The following is a 14353-nucleotide window of genomic DNA, read 5'->3' as shown; positions in this document are numbered from 1 at the left end:
CAGCAAAAGTAGTAGAAGACAGGAAATAATTAAAATCAGAGCTGAAATCAATGAAATTGAAACAAAAGAAACTATTCAAAAAATTGACAAAAAAAAGTTGGTTCTTTGAGAAAGTAAAAAAAATAGATAAACCCTTAGCCACACTAACAAAGAGAAGGAGAGAGAAGACTCAAATTACTAAAATACATGATGCAAAAGGAAATATCACGACAGACACCACTGAGATACAGAACATAATGAGAAGCTACTTCGAAAATCTGTATTCCAACAAAATAGAAACTACCAAAGACATTGACAAATTTCTAGAGACATGTGCTCCTCCCAAACTGAACCAGGAGGACATACACGATTTAAACAGATCAATATCAAGCAATGAAATAGAAGAACCCATTAAAAATCTACCATCCAAGAAAAGCCCAGGACCAGACAGATTCTCAGACCAGTTCTACAAGACCTTCAAAGAAGAACTCATTCCAATACTTCTCAAAGTATTCCAGGAAATAGAAAAGGAGGGTACCCTACCAAACTCATTCTATGAAGCTAATATCACCCTCATACCCAAACCAGGAAAAGAAACATCAAGGAAAGAAAATTTTAGACCAATATCCTTTTTTTTTATTTTTTTATTGTAAACAAATGGGATACATGTTGTTTCTCTGTTTGTACATGGCGTAAAGGCATACGATTTGTGTAATCATAAATTTACATAGAGTAATGTTGTTTGATTCATTCTGTTATTTTTTCCCTTCCCCCCACCCCTCATACCCCTCTTTTTCCTCTATACAGTGTTTCCTTCCTCCATACTTGCCCCCCTTCCTAACCCTAACTCTAACCCTAACACCAACCCTTCCCTCCCCCCATTATGAGTCATCATCCACTTATTAGCGATATCATTCATCCCTTGGCTTTTTGAGATTGGCTTATCTCACTTAGCATGATATTCTCCAATTTCATCCATTGGCCTGCAAATGCCATAATTTTATAATTCTTTATGGCTGAGTAATATTCCATTGTATATATATACTACAGTTTCTTTATCCATTCATCAATTGAAGGACATCTAGGTTGGTTCCACAGTCTGGCTATTGTGAATTGAGCAGCTATGAACATTGATGTGGCTGTATCTCTATAGTATGCTGATTTTAAGTCCTTTGGGTATAGGCCAAGGAGTGGGATAGCTGGGTCAAATGGTGGTTCCATTCCAAGTTTTCTAAGGAATCTCCACACTGCTTTCCAGAGTGGCTGCACTAATTTGCAGCCCCACCAGCAATGTATGAGTGTACCTTTCTCCCCACATCCTCGCCAACACCTGTTGTTGCTTGTATTCTTCATAATCGCCATTCTAATTGGGGTGAGATGGAATCTTAGGGTGGTTTTGAATTGCATTTCTCTTATTACTAGAGATGTTGAACATTTTTTCATATGTTTGTTGATTGCTTGTAGGTCTTCTTCTGTGAAGTGTCTATTCATTTCCTTAGCCCATTTGTCGACTGGATTATTTGTATTCTTGGTGTAAAGTTTTTTGAGTTCCTTATAGATTCTGGAAATTAGTGCTCTATCTGAAGTATGATTGGCAAAGATATTCTCCCACTCTGTAGGCTCTTTCTTCGCATTGCTGATAGTTTCCTTTGCTAAGAGAAAGCCTTATAGCTTGAATCTATCCCAGTTATTGATTCTTGCTTTTATTTCTTGTGCTATGGGAATCCTGTTAAGGAAGTCTGGTCCTAAGCCGACATGTTGAAGATCTGGACCTACTTTTTCTTCTATAAGATGCAGGGTCTCTGGTCTGATTCCGAGGTCCTTAATCCATTTTGAGTTTAGTTTCGTGCATGGTGAGAGATATGGGTTTAGTTTCATTCTGTTGCATATGGATTTCCAATTCTCCCAGCACCATTTGTTGAAGAGGCTATCTTTTCTCCATTGCATATTTTTGGCACCTTTGTCTAGTATGAGAAAATTGTATTTATTTGGGTTTGTGTCTGTGTTCTCTATTCTGTACCATTGATCTACCTTTCTATTTTGGTACCAATACCATGCCGTTTTTGTTACTATTGCTTTGTAGTAGAGTTGAAGATCTGGTATTGCAATACCCCCTGTTTCATTCTTCCTGCTAAGGATTGCTTTAGCTATTCTGGGTTTCTTATTCTTCCAGATGAATTTCATGATTACTTGCTCTATTTCTGTGAGGTACGTCATTGGGATTTTAATTGGAATTGCATTGAAATTTATAGCACTTTAGGTTGTACGGCCATTTTGACAATATTAATTCTTCCTATCCAAGAACATGGAAGATCTTTCCATCTTCTAAGGTGTTCTTTAATTTCTTTCTTTAGTGTTCTGTAGTTCTCATTGTAGAGGTCTTTCACCTCTTTTGTGAGAGTGATTCCCAAGTATTTTATTTTTTTCGAGGCTATTGTGAATGGGGTAGTTTTCCTAATTTCTCTTTCTGAAGATTCATCACTTATGTATAAAAATGCGTTGGATTTATGAGCATTGATCTTGTAACCTGCTACTTTACTGAATTCACTTATGAGTTCTAAGAGTTTTCTGGTGGAATTTCCAGGTTCCTCTAAATATATAATCATGTCATCAGCGAACAGGGATAGTTTGAGTTCTTCTTTTCCAATTCGTATCCCTTTAATTTCTTTGGTTTGTCTAATTGCTATGGCTAGAGTTTCAAGGATGATGTTGAATAGAAGTGGTGAAAGAGGGCATCCCTGCCTTGTTCCAGTTTTTAGGGGGAATGCTTTCAGTTTTTCACCATTTAGAATGATATTGGACATGGGCTTAGCGTAGATGGCCTTTACAATGTTAAGGAATGTTCCCACTATCCCTATTTTTTCTAGTGTTTTGAGCATGAAGGGGTGCTGTATTTTATCAAATGCTTTTTGTGCATCTATCGAAATAATCATGTGATTCTTGACTTTAAGTCTATTGATATGGTGAATTACATTTATTGATTTCCAGATGTTGAACCAACCTTGCATCCCTGGGATGAAACCCACTTGATCATGGTGCACTATCTTTTTAATATGTTTTTGTATGCGATTTGCTAAAATTTTGTTGAGAATTTTTGCGTCAATGTTCATTAACGATATTGGTCTGAAATTTTCTTTCCTTGATGAGTCTCTGTCTGGTTTAGGTATCAGTGTGATATTGGCTTCATAGAATGAGTTTGGGAGGGTTCCCTCCTCTTCTATTTTATGGAATACTTTGAGAAGTATTGGAATGAGCTCTTCTTTAAAGGTTTTGTAGAACTCGGCTGAGAACCCATCTGGTCCCGGACTTTTCTTTGTTGGTAGACTTTTGATGACTTCTTCTATTTCAGTACTTGAAATTGGTCTATTTAAATTGTGTATGTCCTCCTCGTTCAGTTTAGGCAATTCATATGTCTCTAGAAACCTGTTGATGTCTTCGAAATTTTCTATTTTGTTGGAGTATAGATTTTCAAAATAGCTTCTAATTATGTTTTATATTTCAATCCTGTCTGTTGTGATATTTCCTTGTTCATTCCGAATTTTAGTGATTTGGGTTTTCTCTCATCTTCTCTTTGTTAGTGTGGCTAAAGGTTTATCAATTTTGTTTATTTTTTTGAAGAACCAGCTATTTATTTTGTCAAGTTTTTGTATTGTTTCTTTTGTTTCAATTTCATTGATTTCAGCTCTGAGTTTAACTATTTCCTGTCTTCTACTACTTTTGGTGCTGTTCTGTTCTTCTTTTTCTAGGGCTTTGAGCTGTAGTGTTAGGTTGTTTATTTGTTGAGTTTTACTTCTTTTATTAAATGCACTCCATGAAAGAAATTTCCCTCTAAGTACTGCTTTCATAGTGTCCCAGAGATTTTGATATGATGTTTCTTTGTTCTCATTTACCTCTAAGAATTTTTTAATTTCCTTCCTAATATCTTCTGTTATCCATTTATCATATAATAGCATATTGTTTAATCTCCAGATGTTGGAATAGTTTCTGTGTTATACTCTTTCATTTATTTCTAACTTCATCCATTATGATCTGATAGAATACAAGGTAGTGTCTCTATCTTCTTGTATTTGCTAACATTAGCTTTGTGGCATAATATATGGTCTATTTTAGAGAAGGATCCATGTGCTGCTGAGAAGAAAGTGTATCCGCTCTTGGTTGGATGGTATATTCTATAAATGTCCGTTAAATCTAAATTATTGATTGTGTTATTGAGATCTATGTTTTCTTTGTTCAATTTTTGTCTGGAAGAACTGTCCAGTGGTGAGAGAGGTGTGTTAAAAATGACCTAGTATTATTGTGTTATGATCTATTTGGTTTCTGAAATTGAGAAGGATTTGTTTGACATACATGGATGAACCACTGTTTGGGGCATAGATGCTTATGATTGTTATATCTTGCTGATTTATGCTTCCCTTAAGCAGTATGAAATGACCTTCTTTATCCCTTCTGACTAACTTTGGCTTAAAGTCCACATTATCTGAAATGAGGATGGATACTCCAGCTTTTTTGCTGAGTCCATGTGCATGGTATGTTTTTCCCCATCCTTTCACCTTTAGTCTATGGGTATCTTTTTCTATGAGGTGAGTCTCTTGTAGGCAACATATTGTTGGATCCTTCTTTTTAATCCAATCTGCCAGTCTATGTCTTTTGATTGATGAATTCAGGCCATTAACATTCAGGGTTATTATTGAGATATGATTTGGTTTCTCGGTCATTTGGTTCATTTTTTAAATTTTATTTATTTATTTATTTGACACAACTTGTTTCCTCCTTTATTTGACAATTCCTTTAGGATAATTCCTCCCTTTGCTGATTTGCTGCTTTGTTTTTCATCTCTTCCTCATGGAATATTTTGCTGAGAATGTTCTGTAATGTTGGCTTTCTTTTTGTAAATTCTTTTAGCTTTTGTTTATCATGGAAGGATTTTATTTCATCGTCAAATTTGAAGGTAAGTTTTGCTGGGTATAAGATTCTTGGTTGGCATCCATTTTCTTTCAGGGCTTGAAAAATGTTGTTCCAGGCCCTTCTAGCTTTTAAGGTCTGGATTGAAAAATCTGCTGATATCCGTATTGGTTTCCCCCTGAATGTAATTTGGTTCTTTTCTCTCACAGCCTTTAAAATTCTGTCTTTATTTTGTATGTTAGGTATTTTCATTATAATGTGCCTTGGTGTAGGTCTGTTGTAATTTTGTGTATTTGGAGTCCTATAAGCCTCTTGAACTTGATTTTCCATTTCATTCTTCAGATTTGGGAAATTTTCTGATATTATTTCATTGAATAGATTGTTCATTCCTTTGGTTTGTTTCTCTAGGCCTTCCTCAATCCTGGTCATTCTTAAATTTGGCCTTTTCATGATATCCCATAGTTCTTGTAGATTCTGTTCATGATTTCTTACCATCTTCTCTGTTTGTTCAACTTTGTTTTCAAGGTTAAATAATTTGTCTTCAATGTCTGAGGTTCTGTCTTCCAGGTGTTCTATCCTATTGGATATGCTTTCTATGGAGTTCTTAATTTGGTTTATTGTTTCCTTCATTTTGAGGATTTCTGTTTGGTTTTTTTTCAATATCTCTAACTCTTTATTGAAATGATCTTTTGCTTCCTGTATTTGCTCTTTTAACTGTCGATTGGTGCGATCATTCAATGCCTGCATTTGCTCTTTCATCTCATCATTCAGTGCGTGCATTTGCTCTTTCATCTCATCGTTTGCTTCCCTAATCATTTTAATTATGTACATTCTGAACTCCTTTTCTGTCATTTCTTCTGCCATGCTGTCATTGGGTTTTATTGATGTAACATCTAGATTTGTTTGCGGCATTTTCTTTCCTTGTTTTCTCATATTGTTCAGGTATCAGTGGACCGCTGAGATATTGCAGATTTCCTCTATTGACTTACAATGTCCCTGAAGATTTCTATATATATCCCCTCGTAGCCTCAGTAGGCTGAAGTCTTGGAGGAAGTTGATAATGTGGTGCTCCACAAGGAAGCTGCCTCTCTAGGAGTGGTGGCCTTCAGGTGGGGTATATTCCCTGCTAGTGGGCAGAGGTGCCTCCACTTGTTAACCAAGGTCATCCAAAGGGGAACTAGGCTGCGGGCTGAGGCAAGGCCTGTTTGGGCCTGTGTCTCTGGTTTTACCATCCTTGTGGGGAAACCTCACCTGGCAGGGAAGACTCACCGGGTGGGGAGGTCTCGCTGGTCAGTTTCCCTCCTAGAGGTTCCCCTCAATTTACAGCTACTGCCTGGGCTGGGCTGCCTTCCTCTGCAAAGTTCCCAGGTGCCCGGCCCTACCTCCTCTGTCTGGGAGCCTCACCCTTCGCAGATGAATCTCCTTAGGCTGCCCCTCCTCAGAGAATCTGCCCGCAGTCTTGGAACCTTCGCTCCGCCTCTAAGCATGTCTCTGTGTGGCTCTTCCACCAAGAAGCCTCCAGGTCCTGGACCCTGCTCTTCACCTAATCGCCTGGCTATGTGGCCCCTCCTCTGAGCAGCCACCTGGGGCCCCGTATAATCGCTCTGAGTCCCAGAGACCCGCCGCACGCCTCTTCCTCCAGACAGCCGCCCGGTGTTCCAGTGCGGTCACTAGGAGTCCAAGCAACTCACTGCGTGCCTCCTCCTCCCACCAACCACCCGTAGCCCTGGGCAATCACTCCGAGTCGAAGTGACTCTCCCCGTTCCTCCTCCTTCTCCAGGTAACCCCCCAGGTGTTCAGGAGCGGTCACTCTGAGTGGCTCTGAATCCACGTGACCCACTGCACGCCTCCTCTGGGCAGCCACCCGGAGTTCTGGTGCGGCCACTCGAGACCAAGCGACCCACCGCGCTTCTCCTCCAGGCAGCCCCCCTGTGTTCAGGAGCGGTCGCTTTAAGTCCAAACAACTCACCAATCGCCTTCTCCTCTGAGCAGCCACCTGGAGCTCTAATGCAGTCACTGCGAGTCCAAATGACCCGCCGCGCTCCTCCTCCTCCTCCTCCTACTCCTCAGAGCAGGCCCCGGTGTTCAGAAGTGGTCTGAGTCCAAACAGCTTGCCGCACAGCTCCTCCTCCTCTTCAGGGCAGACCCCGGTGTTCTGAGTCCACACAGCTCTCCTCACCGCTCCTCCCCTGGGCAGCCACCGGAGCCCCAGTGGTTGCTCCGAGTTCCAGCGATGTGCTGAGCAGCCTCCTCTACAATGCTCCCAGTTGTCCGAGTTCACTGCTCCAGCAGGGGGAGGGGCGTCTCGCCGGGCAGCTCTACTTCACAAAGTTCCCTGCGTTCAGGGACTACCGTCCCATCTGGGACGCCTCCCCAACGGGAGAGACTCACCCGGCTGCTTTGAGTTGGTCCCAAGTCTCTCAATATCTCCTCTTTTGAATCCTGAGTCCTGGAGCAACATGAAATGCAGCCACCCTCTAGCCTGCCATCTTGAAAAAAACTCTAGACCAATATCCTTGATCAATATAGATGCAAAGATCCTTAACAAAATATTGGCAAACTGTATCCAAAATCATATTCAGAAAATTGAGCACCACGATCAAGTGGGGTTCATCCCTGGAATGCAAGAATGGTTCAACATTCGTAAATCAATAAACGTAATCCATCATGTCAATAGACTTAAGGATAAGAATCATATGGTTATTTCAATTGACGCAGAAAAAGCATTCGACAAAATACAACACCGCTTCATGCTCAAAACAATAAAAAAATAGGGATAGTAGGAACATACCTGAACATTGTAAAGGCTATTTATGCTAAGCCCATGGCCAACATCATTCTTAATGGAGAAAAACTGAAACCATTCCCTTTAAAAATGGGAACAAGACAGGGATGTCCTCTTTCACCACTTCTATTCAACATTGTCCTCGAAACTCTAGCCAGAGCAATTAGGCAGACCAAAGAAATTAAAGGGATACGAATAGGAAAAGAGGAACTTAAGCTGTCACTATTTGCAGATGACATGATTCTATATTTAGAGGATCCAAAAACCTCCTCCAGAAAACTTCTAGACCTCATCAATGAATTCAGCAAAATAGGAGACTATAAAATCAACACACATAAATCTAAAGCATTTTTATTCGCAAGCGACGAAACAGCTGAAAGGGAAATAAGGAAAACACTCCATTTGCAATAGCCTCAAAAAAAAATAAAATACTTGGGCATCAATCTAACCAAAGAGGTAAAAGATCTCTACAATGAAAACTACAAAACATTGAAGAAAGAAATTAAGAAAGACCTTAGAAGATGGAAGGATCTCCCATGTTCTTGGATAGGAAGAATTAATATTGTCAAAATGGCCATACTACCAAAAGTGCTATACAGATTCAATGCAATTCCAATTAAAATCCCAATGATGTACCTTACAGAAATAGAGCAAGCAATCATGAAATTCATCTGGAAGAATAAGAAACCCAGAATAGCTAAAGCAATCCTCAGCAGAAAGAGCGAAGCAGGGGGTATCACAATACCAGAAGTTCAACTATACTACAAAGCAATAGTAATAAAAATGGCATGGTATTGGCACCAAAATAGACAGGTAGATCAATGGTACAGAATAGAGGACATGGACACAAACGCAAATAAATACAATTTTCTCATACTAGACAAAGGGGCCAAAAATATGCAATGGAGAAAAGATAGCCTCTTCGACAAATGGTGCTGGGAAAACTGGAAATCCATATGCAACAGAATGAAACTAAACCCCTATCTCTCACCCTGCACAAAAATCAAATCACAATGGATCAAGGACCTTGAAATCAGACCAGAGACCCTGCATCTTATAGAAGAAAAAGTAGGTCCAAATCTTCACCTGTTGGCTTAGGATCAGACTTCCTTAACAGGACTCCCATAGCACAAGAAATAAAAGCAAGAATCAATAACTGAGATAGATTCAAACTAAATAGCTTTCTCTCAGCAAAGGAAACTATCAGCAATGTGAAGAGAGAGCCTACAGAGTGGGAGAATATCTTTGCCAATCATACTTCAGATAGAGCACTAATTTCCAGAATCTATAAAGAACTCAAAAAACTGTACACAAAGAATGCAAATAACCCAATCAACAAATAGGCTAAGAAAATGAACAGACACTTCACAGAAGAAGATCTAGAAGCAATCAACAAACATGAAAAAATGTTCAACATCTTTATTAATAAGAGAAATGCAAATCAAAACTACACTAAGATTCCATCTCACCCCAATTAGATTGGGGATTATCAAGAATACAAGCAACAATAGGTGTTGGCGAGGATGTGGGGAAAAAGGTACACTCATACATTGCTGGTGGCACTGCAAATTAGTGCAGCCACTCTGGAAAGCAGTGTGGAGATTCCTTGGAAAACGTGGAATGGACCTACCAGTTGATCCAGCTATCCCACTCCTAGGCCTATATCCAAAGGACTTAAAATCAGCACACTACAGAGATACAGCCACATCAATGTTCATAGCTGCTCAATTCACAATAGCCAGACTGTGGAACCAACCTAGATGTGCTTCAATTGATGAATGGATATAGAAACTGTGGTATATATATACAACGGAATATTACTCAGCTATAAAGAATGATAAAATTATGGCATTTGCAGGCAAATGGATGAAATTGGAGAATATCATGTTAAGTGAGATAAGCCAATCTCAAAAATCCAAAAGACGAATGATCTCACTGATAAGCGGATGATGACATGTAAAGGGGGGGTGGGGGGGCAAGAATGGAGGAAGGAGGGACTGTATAGAGGGAAAAGAAAGGTGGGAACGGTGGGGGGGAGAGGAAAAAATAACGGAATGAGTCAAACATCATTACTCTATGTAAATGTATGAATATGCAAATGATATGCTGTTACTCCATGTACAAACAGAAACAACATGTATCCCATTTGTTTACAATAAAAATAAAGTAAAAAAAATGAAAGCAGCAGCAAAAAAAAAAGTTAAGTAGCCATATTTTTTAAAAGCACTAAATAAATCCTTACCTCATACCATATGTGAAATAAATTCAAAACAGATCATGGTCATGAATGGAAAACTTAAAATTAAAAATTTCAGGGAGAAAACAGGAGTAAATGTTTATCAATTTGGATTAGTCAAAGATTTTGTATATAAACTGATGAAGGCAGGATTCATAAAATTTTTTAATTCAAAGATTAGACTTCAGTAAAATTAAAAATGTTTCCCCTTCTAATATGTCATTAAGAAAATGAAAAGATGAGCTGCAACCTATGAAACACTTGCAAAAGCTATATTTGATAAGTAGTAATACACGGAGAACCCTTCCCTTCAAATCTATAAAAAAAAAAAAAAAGAGAGAGAACAAACAACCAAATTTACCATTTGGTAATAGACTTGAACAGACACTTTTCCAAAGAAGATATGTGGGTGGACAATGAGCTATTGAAAAGATACCCAACTTCAAGCATCCAGTTCTGACCCCAGGGTAGCAGTCCTCTCCACTTGCTTGTCCGCAGAGGTATCCTCTCCTGGCCCTTCAGGCCCCATGCGGTGGCCACCTCCGAGATTGTTGTGAGGTTCTCAGAAGTCCAAGGCTGTTCTCAGGCAGCCAGCCCTGCCCTCCACCCTCCCTACCAGAAGACCAACATCCATGGTAGCACCTGGTGGGGAAATGGTCATACTTTCGGTGCCCGCTGAAGTCACTGTGATCTTGTTAGATATCAAAGGACATTTTATTTCCTTACATCAAAGAAATGCTGAAGAGTATCTGCAGACACATTGGGAAGAGGAGGAGTACCAGCAGGATGTCAATCTTTTGAGGAAACAGGTTGAAGAAGATGCCCACCTGGATGGGTTTGTTCCAAACCCTGCAGCATCTGGGAAGGGGATAGATGACCCACAGCAGATAATGTGTGCTGGAAGATGTCTGGATGAAAGTCCACAGAGTTCAAACAAGTGCAGGGCCACATGTGGAGGGCAGCATTCACAGCTGGGCCCATGAAAGCAGAGTTCTTTGAAGATGTCAGTTCCAGCAGTCAGGAAGTGGAGAGAAACTGGGATGAAGGTATATATCTATTCTGGAAGTGTAGAGGCTCAGAAACTATTATTTGGGCATTCTTCAGAGGAAAATATTCTTGAGCTTTTTATTAATACCAAGATTGATACCAAGATTGGACACAAAGTGGACAGTGAGAGTTTTAGAAAGATTGCAAACAGCATTGAATGCTCAACTAACAACATCTTGTTTCTAACAGATGTTACTTTAGAGGCCAGTGCTGTGAGCAATCAGATGTGCTGGTAGCTGTGGTGGTGAAGACCTGACAATGCAGGATTAATAGATAATGAGAAAATTTACTACAGCCTCATCACATCCTTCAGTGAAATATACCTGCCTTCCTCAGCATAAAGGAAGATTTCTACAGAAGACCAAAGAGTTGTCTCCCTTGTGTCTAATTTTATTCTAATGGTAAAGTAACTTACTTATATATACATACATATGTATGCAAGTATATGTATGTGTATGCTCATTAATTTTCATAGGCACATAAGTGAGAAAAGTCTTCAGTGAAAACAAAATTAATTTAAAGATGCCTTATACTTAGAAATACTTTGAGATCATAACACTAACCCTTATTGAGGGCAAAGTGTAGTTGATAGAAGAAAATACAGATCAAATGTATTATGATTATCAAATCCTATACCAAAATAAGGACTTAATTTTGAAAATTATTCAGAGGCCTATTATTTTAAACTTAATTTTGAAAATTATTCAGAAGACTATTACTTTAAATACTGGAAATACTTCTTAATAATTCATTACCCTTGTCTAATGGTGAGTTAGAAGCTTTACAACAGCTGTATTTCAGATTTGCCTCCTTTGGTACAAAAGATAAAAGTATTTGTTTCTTCTCCAAAAGAGCAAAATTAGGAAAGAAAACTCACTTGAGGTCTTGATCAGTCAAGTATTTGTTAATTAAGAAGAAACTTACCAATCGCATGGCCCCCACAGCCAGAACTTGCTTATCAATAAAAAGGTACGCTGATATAAAATATGGTTCTTAATGTTTAACAAAACGTATTCTAATTCTGCTCATTGTTACCAGTTGCCTAACTTTATCTTAGCACGGTTTAAGTATGTATATTAATTGCTATTTAGTATTTTTTAAAACAAAGTTTTGCTGAAATTAGTTCATAACACCAACAAGAGCCCTAATATATAATATTTCTGTGAATATAGGAAATGTAAATTTTATAACAGTATTATTCATCCCAGTTCCATTCTAATAGGATTCCATGTCAGTTTTATGTTGTGATTAATAAAAGCATTCTCTTCTTTTGGTTTTATAAAAGTTCCTGAACTATACCATGTCCTACCATAATCAAAACAAACTCAGATTGAAGAAAAAATTTAAAAATAAGAATGTTATTTTAGTTTAGTCTTAATTACGGGTGCAATATATGTGTTTTAATGGAGTACCAGTGGAAAAAAATCATTAACTAGCATTTGAATTATGTGTATATATGTGCTTACTATTTCATCTGGGTTGTAAGCATTCAGTATATTAGTGGGGTTTCTTATATTTTGGAGAGTCTCATATTTGAAGTGTTATGGCAAGATCACAAGAAATCACCAAGTAGATCTTCAAACAGGTGACCGGAATGTCTTTATTCAGCAGCTGGCGGGACGGAGGGGCAGACTGCAAGTCCACACCCTTCGATCCCCTCCAAGGATTACAGTATACCTTCTTACCATAACTAGCGCATGTCAGTACATTAATCATACATGGATGTTGCTACAATAAAGAATAGTTACTAACATCTAGACAATCATTTTCTAACAGGGTACATTGTCTAAGAAAAATGGGAACCAAAAAGAGAACAATTTTACACTCTAAGAATTGCCATTTTGTGTTGCCACACATGCTATGCTAGGCAAATATTGATGGGTACAGAGGCAGAGTTTTCTCATGGGAGAAGCATTTCCTACATGACATGGAGTCTCAGGGTAAAATACAGTCTGTTTGGTCATTGTCCATATAGCCTGACCTGTAACAGAAGTATATCAGGAGGCAATTATTTTCCTAATGAATTCTGGAGGAAAAATTTTAGGATGTTTCAAATAAGGAAAAGGAAATAGGCTTGCAAATATGAGAGGATAGGGAATACAAGTGATTTTATGTTGATAATTTTGATCTTCTAGTAGCTAATTTAAATATCTAAAGACTACAAAATATACAAGAGTAGAAAAAAAGAAGTTGATATAAGTAAATTTAAAATGGGAGTAATTTGTAAATGATGGAAAAATCATGAATGATAATAAGGGGATAAATTTTTTAAAAAAGGAAGAAAAAAGAAAAGATACCCAACTTCACCAGTATTCAGAAATACAGCAGTATAGATTTTTGTAAAATTCTTCCTTGATTCTTAGAGTTTTAAGTTTTTGCTTTGTGCTTGTTGCATTTTTCACACAGTTTATCAACTGGTAAAATGGTTTTGTATATAATACATTTTATCATCACAGAGCGTCCCTCTTCCTCCTCCCTCCTGTCATTGATTTCTCAAAGTCAGACAAAGAAAATGGAATTGAGTCCCCATGACTAGGCAACAAATAAATCCACAAGAACTGAGTTTCTAACAATTCTATTTTTGGTATTCAGGCAGAATACAAACAAGGAGCACTTAATATGTGTGTCTAATGAGGACCTCTGAGGAACCAACTCTAGGGATAGAAACTTGGCAAAAATCCTCATGGAACTCTAAATCTCCAGGGATGTGGTGTTTATGCCAATCTTCCAAGCATGACCAGAGACAAAAGTCTCACTCTAAATGTTCTCCTCCAGTAAGAACAACTCGTTAATTCTCAACCCCAGCCGTGAATTTCCCATTATCCAGGGTCAAGCAAGGAATCAACAGAAATGGAGAGTTTTTGAAAACACCTATAACAGAGAGCAGCCAGGTAACAAGGGTTGGGGAAAGCAGGTGCGTGCACAATTACCTCCAAATCAGACCGATTCACGTGGACACAAACACACTGAGTCATTCAGAAAACAAAACTCACTAAATCCCTTTTTGTATAACCAAGTTTAAAGGAAGAAATGTCTCGTGGTCTGTCTGATACAAGTCTTTTGTGTCAGGTTATGCTTGTACACTGCAGAACAGAGCAACTACATTTCCAAGACAAAAATAGAGAAGCAGGTGATGGATAAGAAAGGAGACAATGGGGCTTAGTGTGCCAGGCCCAGTTACTGCAGGATATTCCTAGATTTGGCCAGAAGCTCAGAGTCAAAAACACCATTTCCTACCATGAAGAAGAGAAACTCCTTTGTCAGACATTAGAGACCCTATTATTCTGCCCCTTAGCTTCACCTTTGTTCCATTTGTCACCCTCTGTCCATCCACTATGGTCTGCTACCTCATAGTAAAGGGATCTCAGAGTGTGGCTACTCAGATGCCAGGCTGCACATCGCAG

The 14353-nt window shown here is 38.6% G+C and overlaps 1 pseudogene across 1 annotated transcript; it reads left to right on the top strand.

The window, feature by feature from the left end:
• The first annotated feature begins 10555 nt into the window (after positions 1-10555).
• Positions 10556-11290, top strand: LOC306663718 (enolase-phosphatase E1-like; annotated as a pseudogene). Its single transcript has one exon. The product of its transcript is annotated as an enolase-phosphatase E1-like (transcript).
• The last annotated feature ends 3063 nt before the right edge of the window (positions 11291-14353 follow it).

Source organism: Sciurus vulgaris (assembly GCF_902686455.1).
Source record: "Sciurus vulgaris genome assembly, chromosome: 6".
Lineage (NCBI taxonomy): Eukaryota > Metazoa > Chordata > Mammalia > Rodentia > Sciuridae > Sciurus > Sciurus vulgaris.
The sequence above is the reverse complement of the archived record's forward strand: the minus strand, read 5'-3'. Positions and strand labels throughout refer to the sequence as shown.